Here is a 10774-nt window from a genome sequence, read left to right as displayed (position 1 = left end):
TATCGCTTCTGGTGAACTGGCCAGAGTAAGCTTGTAGATGCGACTGTGGTAAAACGAGGAGCAAGTGGCAGGAGTAACTATGACTCTCTTAAGGTAGCCAAATGCCTCGTCAACAGGCGAATTCCAACGGCAAACTCGAGGAGCTCCCGGAAGGAGTACTGTGAAAGTCTTAAGATCAACAAATAATGGCGTATCGCTTCTGGTGAACTAGCCAGAGTAAGCTTGTAGATGCGACTGTGGTAAAACGAGGAGCAAGTGGCAGGAGTAACTATAACTCTCTTAAGGTAGCCAAATGCCTCGTCAACAGGCGAATTCCAACGGCAAACTCGAGGAGCTCCCGGAAGGAGTACTGTGAAAGCCTTAAGGTCAACAAATAATGGCGTATCGCTCCTGGTGAACTGGCCAGAGTAAGCTTGTAGATGTGACTGTGTGAAACGGGGTGCAACTGGCAGGAGTAACTATGACTCTCTTAAGGTAGCCAAATGCCTCGTCAACAGGCGAATTCCAACGGCAAACTCGAGGAGCTCCCGGAAGGAGTACTGTGAAAGCCTTAAGGTCAACAAATAATGGCGTATCGCTTCTGGTGAACTAGCCAGAGTAAGCTTGTAGATGTGACTGTGGTAAAATGGGGAGCAAGTGGCAGGAGTAACTATGACTCTCTTAGGGTTGCCAAATGACTCGTCAAAAGGCGAATTACATCGGCAAACCCGAGGAGCTCCCGGAAGGAGTACTGTGAAAGTCTTAAGGTCAACAAATAATGGCGTATCGCTCTGGTGAACTGGCCAGAGTAAGCTTGTAGATGCGACTGTGGTAAAACGAGGAGCAAGTGGCAGGAGTAACTATGACTCTCTTAAGGTAGCCAAATGCCTCGTCAACAGGCGAATTCCAACGGCAAACTCGAGGAGCTCCCGGCAGGAGTACTGTGAAAGTCTTAAGGTCAACAAATAATGGCGTATCGCTTCTGGTGAACTAGCCAGAGTAAGCTTGTAGATGCGACTGTGGTAAAACGAGGAGCAAGTGGCAGGAGTAATTATGACTCTCTTAAGGTAGCCAAATGCCTCGTCAACAGGCGAATTCCAACGGCAAACTCGAGGAGCTCCCAGCAGGAGTACTGTGAAAGTCTTAAGGTCAACAAATAATGGCGTATCGTTTCTGGTGAACTGGCCAGAGTAAGCTTGTAGATGCGACTGTGGTAAAACGAGGAGCAAGTGGCAGGAGTAACTATGACTCTCTTAAGGTAGCCAAATGCCTCGTCAACAGGCGAATTCCAACGGCAAACTCGAGGAGCTCCCGGCAGGAGTACTGTGAAAGTCTTAAGGTCAACAAATAATGGCGTATCGCTTCTGGTGAACTGGCCAGAGTAAGCTTGTAGATGCGACTGTGGTAAAATGGGGAGCAAGTGGCAGGAGTAACTATGACTCTCTTAGGGTTGCCAAATAACTCGTCAAAAGGCGAATTACATCGGCAAACCCGAGGAGCTCCCGGAAGGAGTACTGTGAAAGTCTTAAGATCAACAAATAATGGCGTATCGCTTCTGGTGAACTAGCCAGAGTAAGCTTGTAGATGTGACTGTGGTAAAATGGGGAGCAAGTGGCAGGAGTAACTATGACTCTCTTAGGGTTGCCAAATGACTCGTCAAAAGGCGAATTACATCGGCAAACCCGAGGAGCTCCCGGAAGGAGTACTGTGAAAGTCTTAAGGTCAACAAATAATGGCGTATCGCTCTGGTGAACTGGCCAGAGTAAGCTTGTAGATGCGACTGTGGTAAAACGAGGAGCAAGTGGCAGGAGTAACTATGACTCTCTTAAGGTAGCCAAATGCCTCGTCAACAGGCGAATTCCAACGGCAAACTCGAGGAGCTCCCGGCAGGAGTACTGTGAAAGTCTTAAGGTCAACAAATAATGGCGTATCGCTTCTGGTGAACTAGCCAGAGTAAGCTTGTAGATGCGACTGTGGTAAAACGAGGAGCAAGTGGCAGGAGTAATTATGACTCTCTTAAGGTAGCCAAATGCCTCGTCAACAGGCGAATTCCAACGGCAAACTCGAGGAGCTCCCAGCAGGAGTACTGTGAAAGTCTTAAGGTCAACAAATAATGGCGTATCGCTTCTGGTGAACTGGCCAGAGTAAGCTTGTAGATGTGACTGTGTGAAACGGGGTGCAACTGGCAGGAGTAACTATGACTCTCTTAAGGTAGCCAAATGCCTCGTCAACAGGCGAATTCCAACGGCAAACTCGAGGAGCTCCCGGAAGGAGTACTGTGAAAGCCTTAAGGTCAACAAATAATGGCGTATCGCTTCTGGTGAACTAGCCAGAGTAAGCTTGTAGATGTGACTGTGGTAAAATGGGGAGCAAGTGGCAGGAGTAACTATGACTCTCTTAGGGTTGCCAAATGACTCGTCAAAAGGCGAATTACATCGGCAAACCCGAGGAGCTCCCGGAAGGAGTACTGTGAAAGTCTTAAGGTCAACAAATAATGGCGTATCGCTCTGGTGAACTGGCCAGAGTAAGCTTGTAGATGCGACTGTGGTAAAACGAGGAGCAAGTGGCAGGAGTAACTATGACTCTCTTAAGGTAGCCAAATGCCTCGTCAACAGGCGAATTCCAACGGCAAACTCGAGGAGCTCCCGGCAGGAGTACTGTGAAAGTCTTAAGGTCAACAAATAATGGCGTATCGCTTCTGGTGAACTGGCCAGAGTAAGCTTGTAGATGCGACTGTGGTAAAATGGGGAGCAAGTGGCAGGAGTAACTATGACTCTCTTAGGCTTGCCAAATAACTCGTCAAAAGGCGAATTACATCGGCAAACCCGAGGAGCTCCCGGAAGGAGTACTGTGAAAGTCTTAAGATCAACAAATAATGGCGTATCGCTTCTTGTGAACTAGCCAGAGTAAGCATGTAGATGCGACTGTGGTAAAACGAGGAGCAAGTGGCAGGAGTAACTATGACTCTCTTAAGGTAGCCAAATGCCTCGTCACAGGCGAATTCCAACGGCAAACTCGAGGAGCTCCCGGCAGGAGTACTGTGAAAGTCTTAAGGGCAACAAATAATGGCGTATCGCTTCTGGTGAACTAGCCAGAGTAAGCTTGTAGATGCGACTGTGGTAAAACGAGGAGCAAGTGGCAGGACTAACTATGACTCTCTTAAGGTAGCCAAATGCCTCGTCAACAGGCGAATTCCAACGGCAAACTCGAGGAGCTCCCAGCAGGAGTACTGTGAAAGTCTTAAGGTCAACAAATAATGGCGTATCGCTTCTGGTGAACTAGCCAGAGTAAGCTTGTAGATGTGACTGTGGTAAAATGGGGAGCAAGTGGCAGGAGTAACTATGACTCTCTTAGGGTTGCCAAATGACTCGTCAAAAGGCGAATTACATCGGCAAACCCGAGGAGCTCCCGGAAGGAGTACTGTGAAAGTCTTAAGGTCAACAAATAATGGCGTATCGCTCTGGTGAACTGGCCAGAGTAAGCTTGTAGATGCGACTGTGGTAAAACGAGGAGCAAGTGGCAGGAGTAACTATGACTCTCTTAAGGTAGCCACATGCCTCGTCAACAGGCGAATTCCAACGGCAAACTCGAGGAGCTCCCGGCAGGAGTACTGTGAAAGTCTTAAGGTCAACAAATAATGGCGTATCGCTTCTGGTGAACTAGCCAGAGTAAGCTTGTAGATGCGACTGTGGTAAAACGAGGAGCAAGTGGCAGGAGTAATTATGACTCTCTTAAGGTAGCCAAATGCCTCGTCAACAGGCGAATTCCAACGGCAAACTCGAGGAGCTCCCAGCAGGAGTACTGTGAAAGTCTTAAGGTCAACAAATAATGGCGTATCGCTTCTGGTGAACTAGCCAGAGTAAGCTTGTAGATGTGACTGTGGTAAAATGGGGAGCAAGTGGCAGGAGTAACTATGACTCTCTTAAGGTAGCCAAATGCCTCGTCAACAGGAGGATTCCAACGGCAACCTCGAGGAGCTCCCGGCAGGAGTACTGTGAAAGTCTTAAGGACAACAAATAATGGCGTATCGCTTCTGGTGAACTGGCCAGAGTAAGCTTGTAGATGCGACTGTGGTAAAACGAGGAGCAAGTGGCAGGAGTAACTATGACTCTCTTAACGTAGCCAAATGCCTCGTCAACAGGCGAATTCCAACGGCAAACTCGAGGAGCTCCCGGAAGGAGTACTGTGAAAGTCTTAAGATCAACAAATAATGGCGTATCGCTTCTGGTGAACTAGCCAGAGTAAGCTTGTAGATGCGACTGTGGTAAAACGAGGAGCAAGTGGCAGGAGTAACTATGACTCTCTTAAGGTAGCCAAATGCCTCGTCAACAGGCGAATTCCAACGGCAAACTCGAGGAGCTCCCGGCAGGAGTACTGTGAAAGTCTTAAGGTCAACAAATAATGGCGTATCGCTTCTGGTGAACTGGCCAGAGTAAGCTTGTAGATGCGACTGTGGTAAAATGGGGAGCAAGTGGCAGGAGTAACTATGACTCTCTTAGGGTTGCCAAATAACTCGTCAAAAGGCGAATTACATCGGCAAACCCGAGGAGCTCCCGGAAGGAGTACTGTGAAAGTCTTAAGATCAACAAATAATGGCGTATCGCTTCTGGTGAACTAGCCAGAGTAAGCTTGTAGGTGCGACTGTGGTAAAACGAGGAGCAAGTGGCAGGAGTAACTATGACTCTCTTAAGGTAGCCAAATGCCTCGTCACAGGCGAATTCCAACGGCAAACTCGAGGAGCTCCCGGCAGGAGTACTGTGAAAGTCTTAAGGGCAACAAATAATGGCGTATCGCTTCTGGTGAACTAGCCAGAGTAAGCTTGTAGATGCGACTGTGGTAAAACGAGGAGCAAGTGGCAGGACTAACTATGACTCTCTTAAGGTAGCCAAATGCCTCGTCAACAGGCGAATTCCAACGGCAAACTCGAGGAGCTCCCAGCAGGAGTACTGTGAAAGTCTTAAGGTCAACAAATAATGGCGTATCGCTTCTGGTGAACTAGCCAGAGTAAGCTTGTAGATGTGACTGTGGTAAAATGGGGAGCAAGTGGCAGGAGTAACTATGACTCTCTTAAGGTAGCCAAATGCCTCGTCAACAGGAGAATTCCAACGGCAAACTCGAGGAGCTGCCGGCAGGAGTACTGTGAAAGTCTTAAGGACAACAAATAATGGCGTATCGCTTCTGGTGAACTGGCCAGAGTAAGCTTGTAGATGCGACTGTGGTAAAACGAGGAGCAAGTGGCAGGAGTAACTATGACTCTCTTAAGGTAGCCAAATGCCTCGTCAACAGGCGAATTCCAACGGCAAACTCGAGGAGCTCCCGGAAGGAGTATTGTGAAAGCCTTAAGGTCAACAAATAATGGCGTATCGCTTCTGGTGAACTAGCCAGAGTAAGCTTGTAGATGTGACTGTGGTAAAATGGGGAGCAAGTGGCAGGAGTAACTATGACTCTCTTAGGGTTGCCAAATGACTCGTCAAAAGGCGAATTACATCGGCAAACCCGAGGAGCTCCCGGAAGGAGTACTGTGAAAGTCTTAAGGTCAACAAATAATGGCGTATCGCTCTGGTGAACTGGCCAGAGTAAGCTTGTAGATGCGACTGTGGTAAAACGAGGAGCAAGTGGCAGGAGTAACTATGACTCTCTTAAGGTAGCCAAATGCCTCGTCAACAGGCGAATTCCAACGGCAAACTCGAGGAGCTCCCGGCAGGAGTACTGTGAAAGTCTTAAGGTCAACAAATAATGGCGTATCGCTTCTGGTGAACTGGCCAGAGTAAGCTTGTAGATGCGACTGTGGTAAAATGGGGAGCAAGTGGCAGGAGTAACTATGACTCTCTTAGGGTTGCCAAATAACTCGTCAAAAGGCGAATTACATCGGCAAACCCGAGGAGCTCCCGGAAGGAGTACTGTGAAAGTCTTAAGATCAACAAATAATGGCGTATCGCTTCTGGTGAACTAGCCAGAGTAAGCTTGTAGATGCGACTGTGGTAAAACGAGGAGCAAGTGGCAGGAGTAATTATGACTCTCTTAAGGTAGCCAAATGCCTCGTCAACAGGCGAATTCCAACGGCAAACTCGAGGAGCTCCCAGCAGGAGTACTGTGAAAGTCTTAAGGTCAACAAATAATGGCGTATCGCTTCTGGTGAACTAGCCAGAGTAAGCTTGTAGATGTGACTGTGGTAAAATGGGGAGCAAGTGGCAGGAGTAACTATGACTCTCTTAAGGTAGCCAAATGCCTCGTCAACAGGAGAATTCCAACGGCAAACTCGAGGAGCTCCCGGCAGGAGTACTGTGAAAGTCTTAAGGACAACAAATAATGGCGTATCGCTTCTGGTGAACTGGCCAGAGTAAGCTTGTAGATGCGACTGTGGTAAAACGAGGAGCAAGTGGCAGGAGTAACTATGACTCTCTTAAGGTAGCCAAATGCCTCGTCAACAGGCGAATTCCAACGGCAAACTCGAGGAGCTCCCGGAAGGAGTACTGTGAAAGTCTTAAGATCAACAAATAATGGCGTATCGCTTCTGGTGAACTAGCCAGAGTAAGCTTGTAGATGCGACTGTGGTAAAACGAGGAGCAAGTGGCAGGAGTAACTATAACTCTCTTAAGGTAGCCAAATGCCTCGTCAACAGGCGAATTCCAACGGCAAACTCGAGGAGCTCCCGGAAGGAGTACTGTGAAAGCCTTAAGGTCAACAAATAATGGCGTATCGCTCCTGGTGAACTGGCCAGAGTAAGCTTGTAGATGTGACTGTGTGAAACGGGGTGCAACTGGCAGGAGTAACTATGACTCTCTTAAGGTAGCCAAATGCCTCGTCAACAGGCGAATTCCAACGGCAAACTCGAGGAGCTCCCGGAAGGAGTACTGTGAAAGCCTTAAGGTCAACAAATAATGGCGTATCGCTTCTGGTGAACTAGCCAGAGTAAGCTTGTAGATGTGAATGTGGTAAAATGGGGAGCAAGTGGCAGGAGTAACTATGACTCTCTTAGGGTTGCCAAATGACTCGTCAAAAGGCGAATTACATCGGCAAACCCGAGGAGCTCCCGGAAGGAGTACTGTGAAAGTCTTAAGATCAACAAATAATGGCGTATCGCTTCTGGTGAACTAGCCAGAGTAAGCTTGTAGATGCGACTGTGGTAAAACGAGGAGCAAGTGGCAGGAGTAACTATGACTCTCTTAAGGTAGCCAAATGCCTCGTCAACAGGCGAATTCCAACGGCAAACTCGAGGAGCTCCCAGCAGGAGTACTGTGAAAGTCTTAAGGTCAACAAATAATGGCGTATCGCTCTGGTGAACTGGCCAGAGTAAGCTTGTAGATGTGACTGTGGTAAAATGGGGAGCAAGTGGCAGGAGTAACTATGACTCTCTTAAGGTAGCCAAATGCCTCGTCAACAGGAGAATTCCAACGGCAAACTCGAGGAGCTCCCGGCAGGAGTACTGTGAAAGTCTTAAGGACAACAAATAATGGCGTATCGCTTCTGGTGAACTGGCCAGAGTAAGCTTGTAGATGCGACTGTGGTAAAACGAGGAGCAAGTGGCAGGAGTAACTATGACTCTCTTAAGGTAGCCAAATGCCTCGTCAACAGGCGAATTCCAACGGCAAACTCGAGGAGCTCCCGGAAGGAGTACTGTGAAAGTCTTAAGATCAACAAATAATGGCGTATCGCTTCTGGTGAACTAGCCAGAGTAAGCTTGTAGATGCGACTGTGGTAAAACGAGGAGCAAGTGGCAGGAGTAACTATAACTCTCTTAAGGTAGCCAAATGCCTCGTCAACAGGCGAATTCCAACGGCAAACTCGAGGAGCTCCCGGAAGGAGTACTGTGAAAGCCTTAAGGTCAACAAATAATGGCGTATCGCTCCTGGTGAACTGGCCAGAGTAAGCTTGTAGATGTGACTGTGTGAAACGGGGTGCAACTGGCAGGAGTAACTATGACTCTCTTAAGGTAGCCAAATGCCTCGTCAACAGGCGAATTCCAACGGCAAACTCGAGGAGCTCCCGAAGGAGTACTGTGAAAGCCTTAAGGTCAACAAATAATGGCGTATCGCTTCTGGTGAACTAGCCAGAGTAAGCTTGTAGATGTGACTGTGGTAAAATGGGGAGCAAGTGGTAGGAGTAACTATGACTCTCTTAGGGTTGCCAAATGACTCGTCAAAAGGCGAATTACATCGGCAAACCCGAGGAGCTCCCGGAAGGAGTACTGTGAAAGTCTTAAGGTCAACAAATAATGGCGTATCGCTCTGGTGAACTGGCCAGAGTAAGCTTGTAGATGCGACTGTGGTAAAACGAGGAGCAAGTGGCAGGAGTAACTATGACTCTCTTAAGGTAGCCAAATGCCTCGTCAACAGGCGAATTCCAACGGCAAACTCGAGGAGCTCCCGGCAGGAGTACTGTGAAAGTCTTAAGGTCAACAAATAATGGCGTATCGCTTCTGGTGAACTAGCCAGAGTAAGCTTGTAGATGCGACTGTGGTAAAACGAGGAGCAAGTGGCAGGAGTAACTATAACTCTCTTAAGGTAGCCAAATGCCTCGTCAACAGGCGAATTCCAACGGCAAACTCGAGGAGCTCCCGGAAGGAGTACTGTGAAAGCCTTAAGGTCAACAAATAATGGCGTATCGCTCCTGGTGAACTGGCCAGAGTAAGCTTGTAGATGTGACTGTGTGAAACGGGGTGCAACTGGCAGGAGTAACTATGACTCTCTTAAGGTAGCCAAATGCCTCGTCAACAGGCGAATTCCAACGGCAAACTCGAGGAGCTCCCGGAAGGAGTACTGTGAAAGCCTTAAGGTCAACAAATAATGGCGTATCGCTTCTGGTGAACTAGCCAGAGTAAGCTTGTAGATGTGACTGTGGTAAAATGGGGAGCAAGTGGCAGGAGTAACTATGACTCTCTTAGGGTTGCCAAATGACTCGTCAAAAGGCGAATTACATCGGCAAACCCGAGGAGCTCCCGGAAGGAGTACTGTGAAAGTCTTAAGATCAACAAATAATGGCGTATCGCTTCTGGTGAACTAGCCAGAGTAAGCTTGTAGATGCGACTGTGGTAAAACGAGGAGCAAGTGGCAGGAGTAACTATGACTCTCTTAAGGTAGCCAAATGCCTCGTCAACAGGCGAATTCCAACGGCAAACTCGAGGAGCTCCCAGCAGGAGTACTGTGAAAGTCTTAAGGTCAACAAATAATGGCGTATCGCTCTGGTGAACTGGCCAGAGTAAGCTTGTAGATGTGACTGTGGTAAAATGGGGAGCAAGTGGCAGGAGTAACTATGACTCTCTTAAGGTAGCCAAATGCCTCGTCAACAGGAGAATTCCAACGGCAAACTCGAGGAGCTCCCGGCAGGAGTACTGTGAAAGTCTTAAGGACAACAAATAATGGCGTATCGCTTCTGGTGAACTGGCCAGAGTAAGCTTGTAGATGCGACTGTGGTAAAACGAGGAGCAAGTGGCAGGAGTAACTATGACTCTCTTAAGGTAGCCAAATGCCTCGTCAACAGGCGAATTCCAACGGCAAACTCGAGGAGCTCCCGGAAGGAGTACTGTGAAAGTCTTAAGATCAACAAATAATGGCGTATCGCTTCTGGTGAACTAGCCAGAGTAAGCTTGTAGATGCGACTGTGGTAAAACGAGGAGCAAGTGGCAGGAGTAACTATAACTCTCTTAAGGTAGCCAAATGCCTCGTCAACAGGCGAATTCCAACGGCAAACTCGAGGAGCTCCCGGAAGGAGTACTGTGAAAGCCTTAAGGTCAACAAATAATGGCGTATCGCTCCTGGTGAACTGGCCAGAGTAAGCTTGTAGATGTGACTGTGTGAAACGGGGTGCAACTGGCAGGAGTAACTATGACTCTCTTAAGGTAGCCAAATGCCTCGTCAACAGGCGAATTCCAACGGCAAACTCGAGGAGCTCCCGAAGGAGTACTGTGAAAGCCTTAAGGTCAACAAATAATGGCGTATCGCTTCTGGTGAACTAGCCAGAGTAAGCTTGTAGATGTGACTGTGGTAAAATGGGGAGCAAGTGGTAGGAGTAACTATGACTCTCTTAGGGTTGCCAAATGACTCGTCAAAAGGCGAATTACATCGGCAAACCCGAGGAGCTCCCGGAAGGAGTACTGTGAAAGTCTTAAGGTCAACAAATAATGGCGTATCGCTCTGGTGAACTGGCCAGAGTAAGCTTGTAGATGCGACTGTGGTAAAACGAGGAGCAAGTGGCAGGAGTAACTATGACTCTCTTAAGGTAGCCAAATGCCTCGTCAACAGGCGAATTCCAACGGCAAACTCGAGGAGCTCCCGGCAGGAGTACTGTGAAAGTCTTAAGGTCAACAAATAATGGCGTATCGCTTCTGGTGAACTAGCCAGAGTAAGCTTGTAGATGCGACTGTGGTAAAACGAGGAGCAAGTGGCAGGAGTAACTATAACTCTCTTAAGGTAGCCAAATGCCTCGTCAACAGGCGAATTCCAACGGCAACCTCGAGGAGCTCCCGGAAGGAGTACTGTGAAAGCCTTAAGGTCAACAAATAATGGCGTATCGCTCCTGGTGAACTGGCCAGAGTAAGCTTGTAGATGTGACTGTGTGAAACGGGGTGCAACTGGCAGGAGTAACTATGACTCTCTTAAGGTAGCCAAATGCCTCGTCAACAGGCGAATTCCAACGGCAAACTCGAGGAGCTCCCGGAAGGAGTACTGTGAAAGCCTTAAGGTCAACAAATAATGGCGTATCGCTTCTGGTGAACTAGCCAGAGTAAGCTTGTAGATGTGACTGTGGTAAAATGGGGAGCAAGTGGCAGGAGTAACTATGACTCTCTTAGGGTTGC

The sequence above is a fragment of the Schistocerca nitens genome, chromosome 6 (genome assembly GCF_023898315.1).
Source record: "Schistocerca nitens isolate TAMUIC-IGC-003100 chromosome 6, iqSchNite1.1, whole genome shotgun sequence".
Taxonomy (NCBI): domain Eukaryota; kingdom Metazoa; phylum Arthropoda; class Insecta; order Orthoptera; family Acrididae; genus Schistocerca; species Schistocerca nitens.
The sequence above is the reverse complement of the archived record's forward strand: the minus strand, read 5'-3'. Positions refer to the sequence as shown.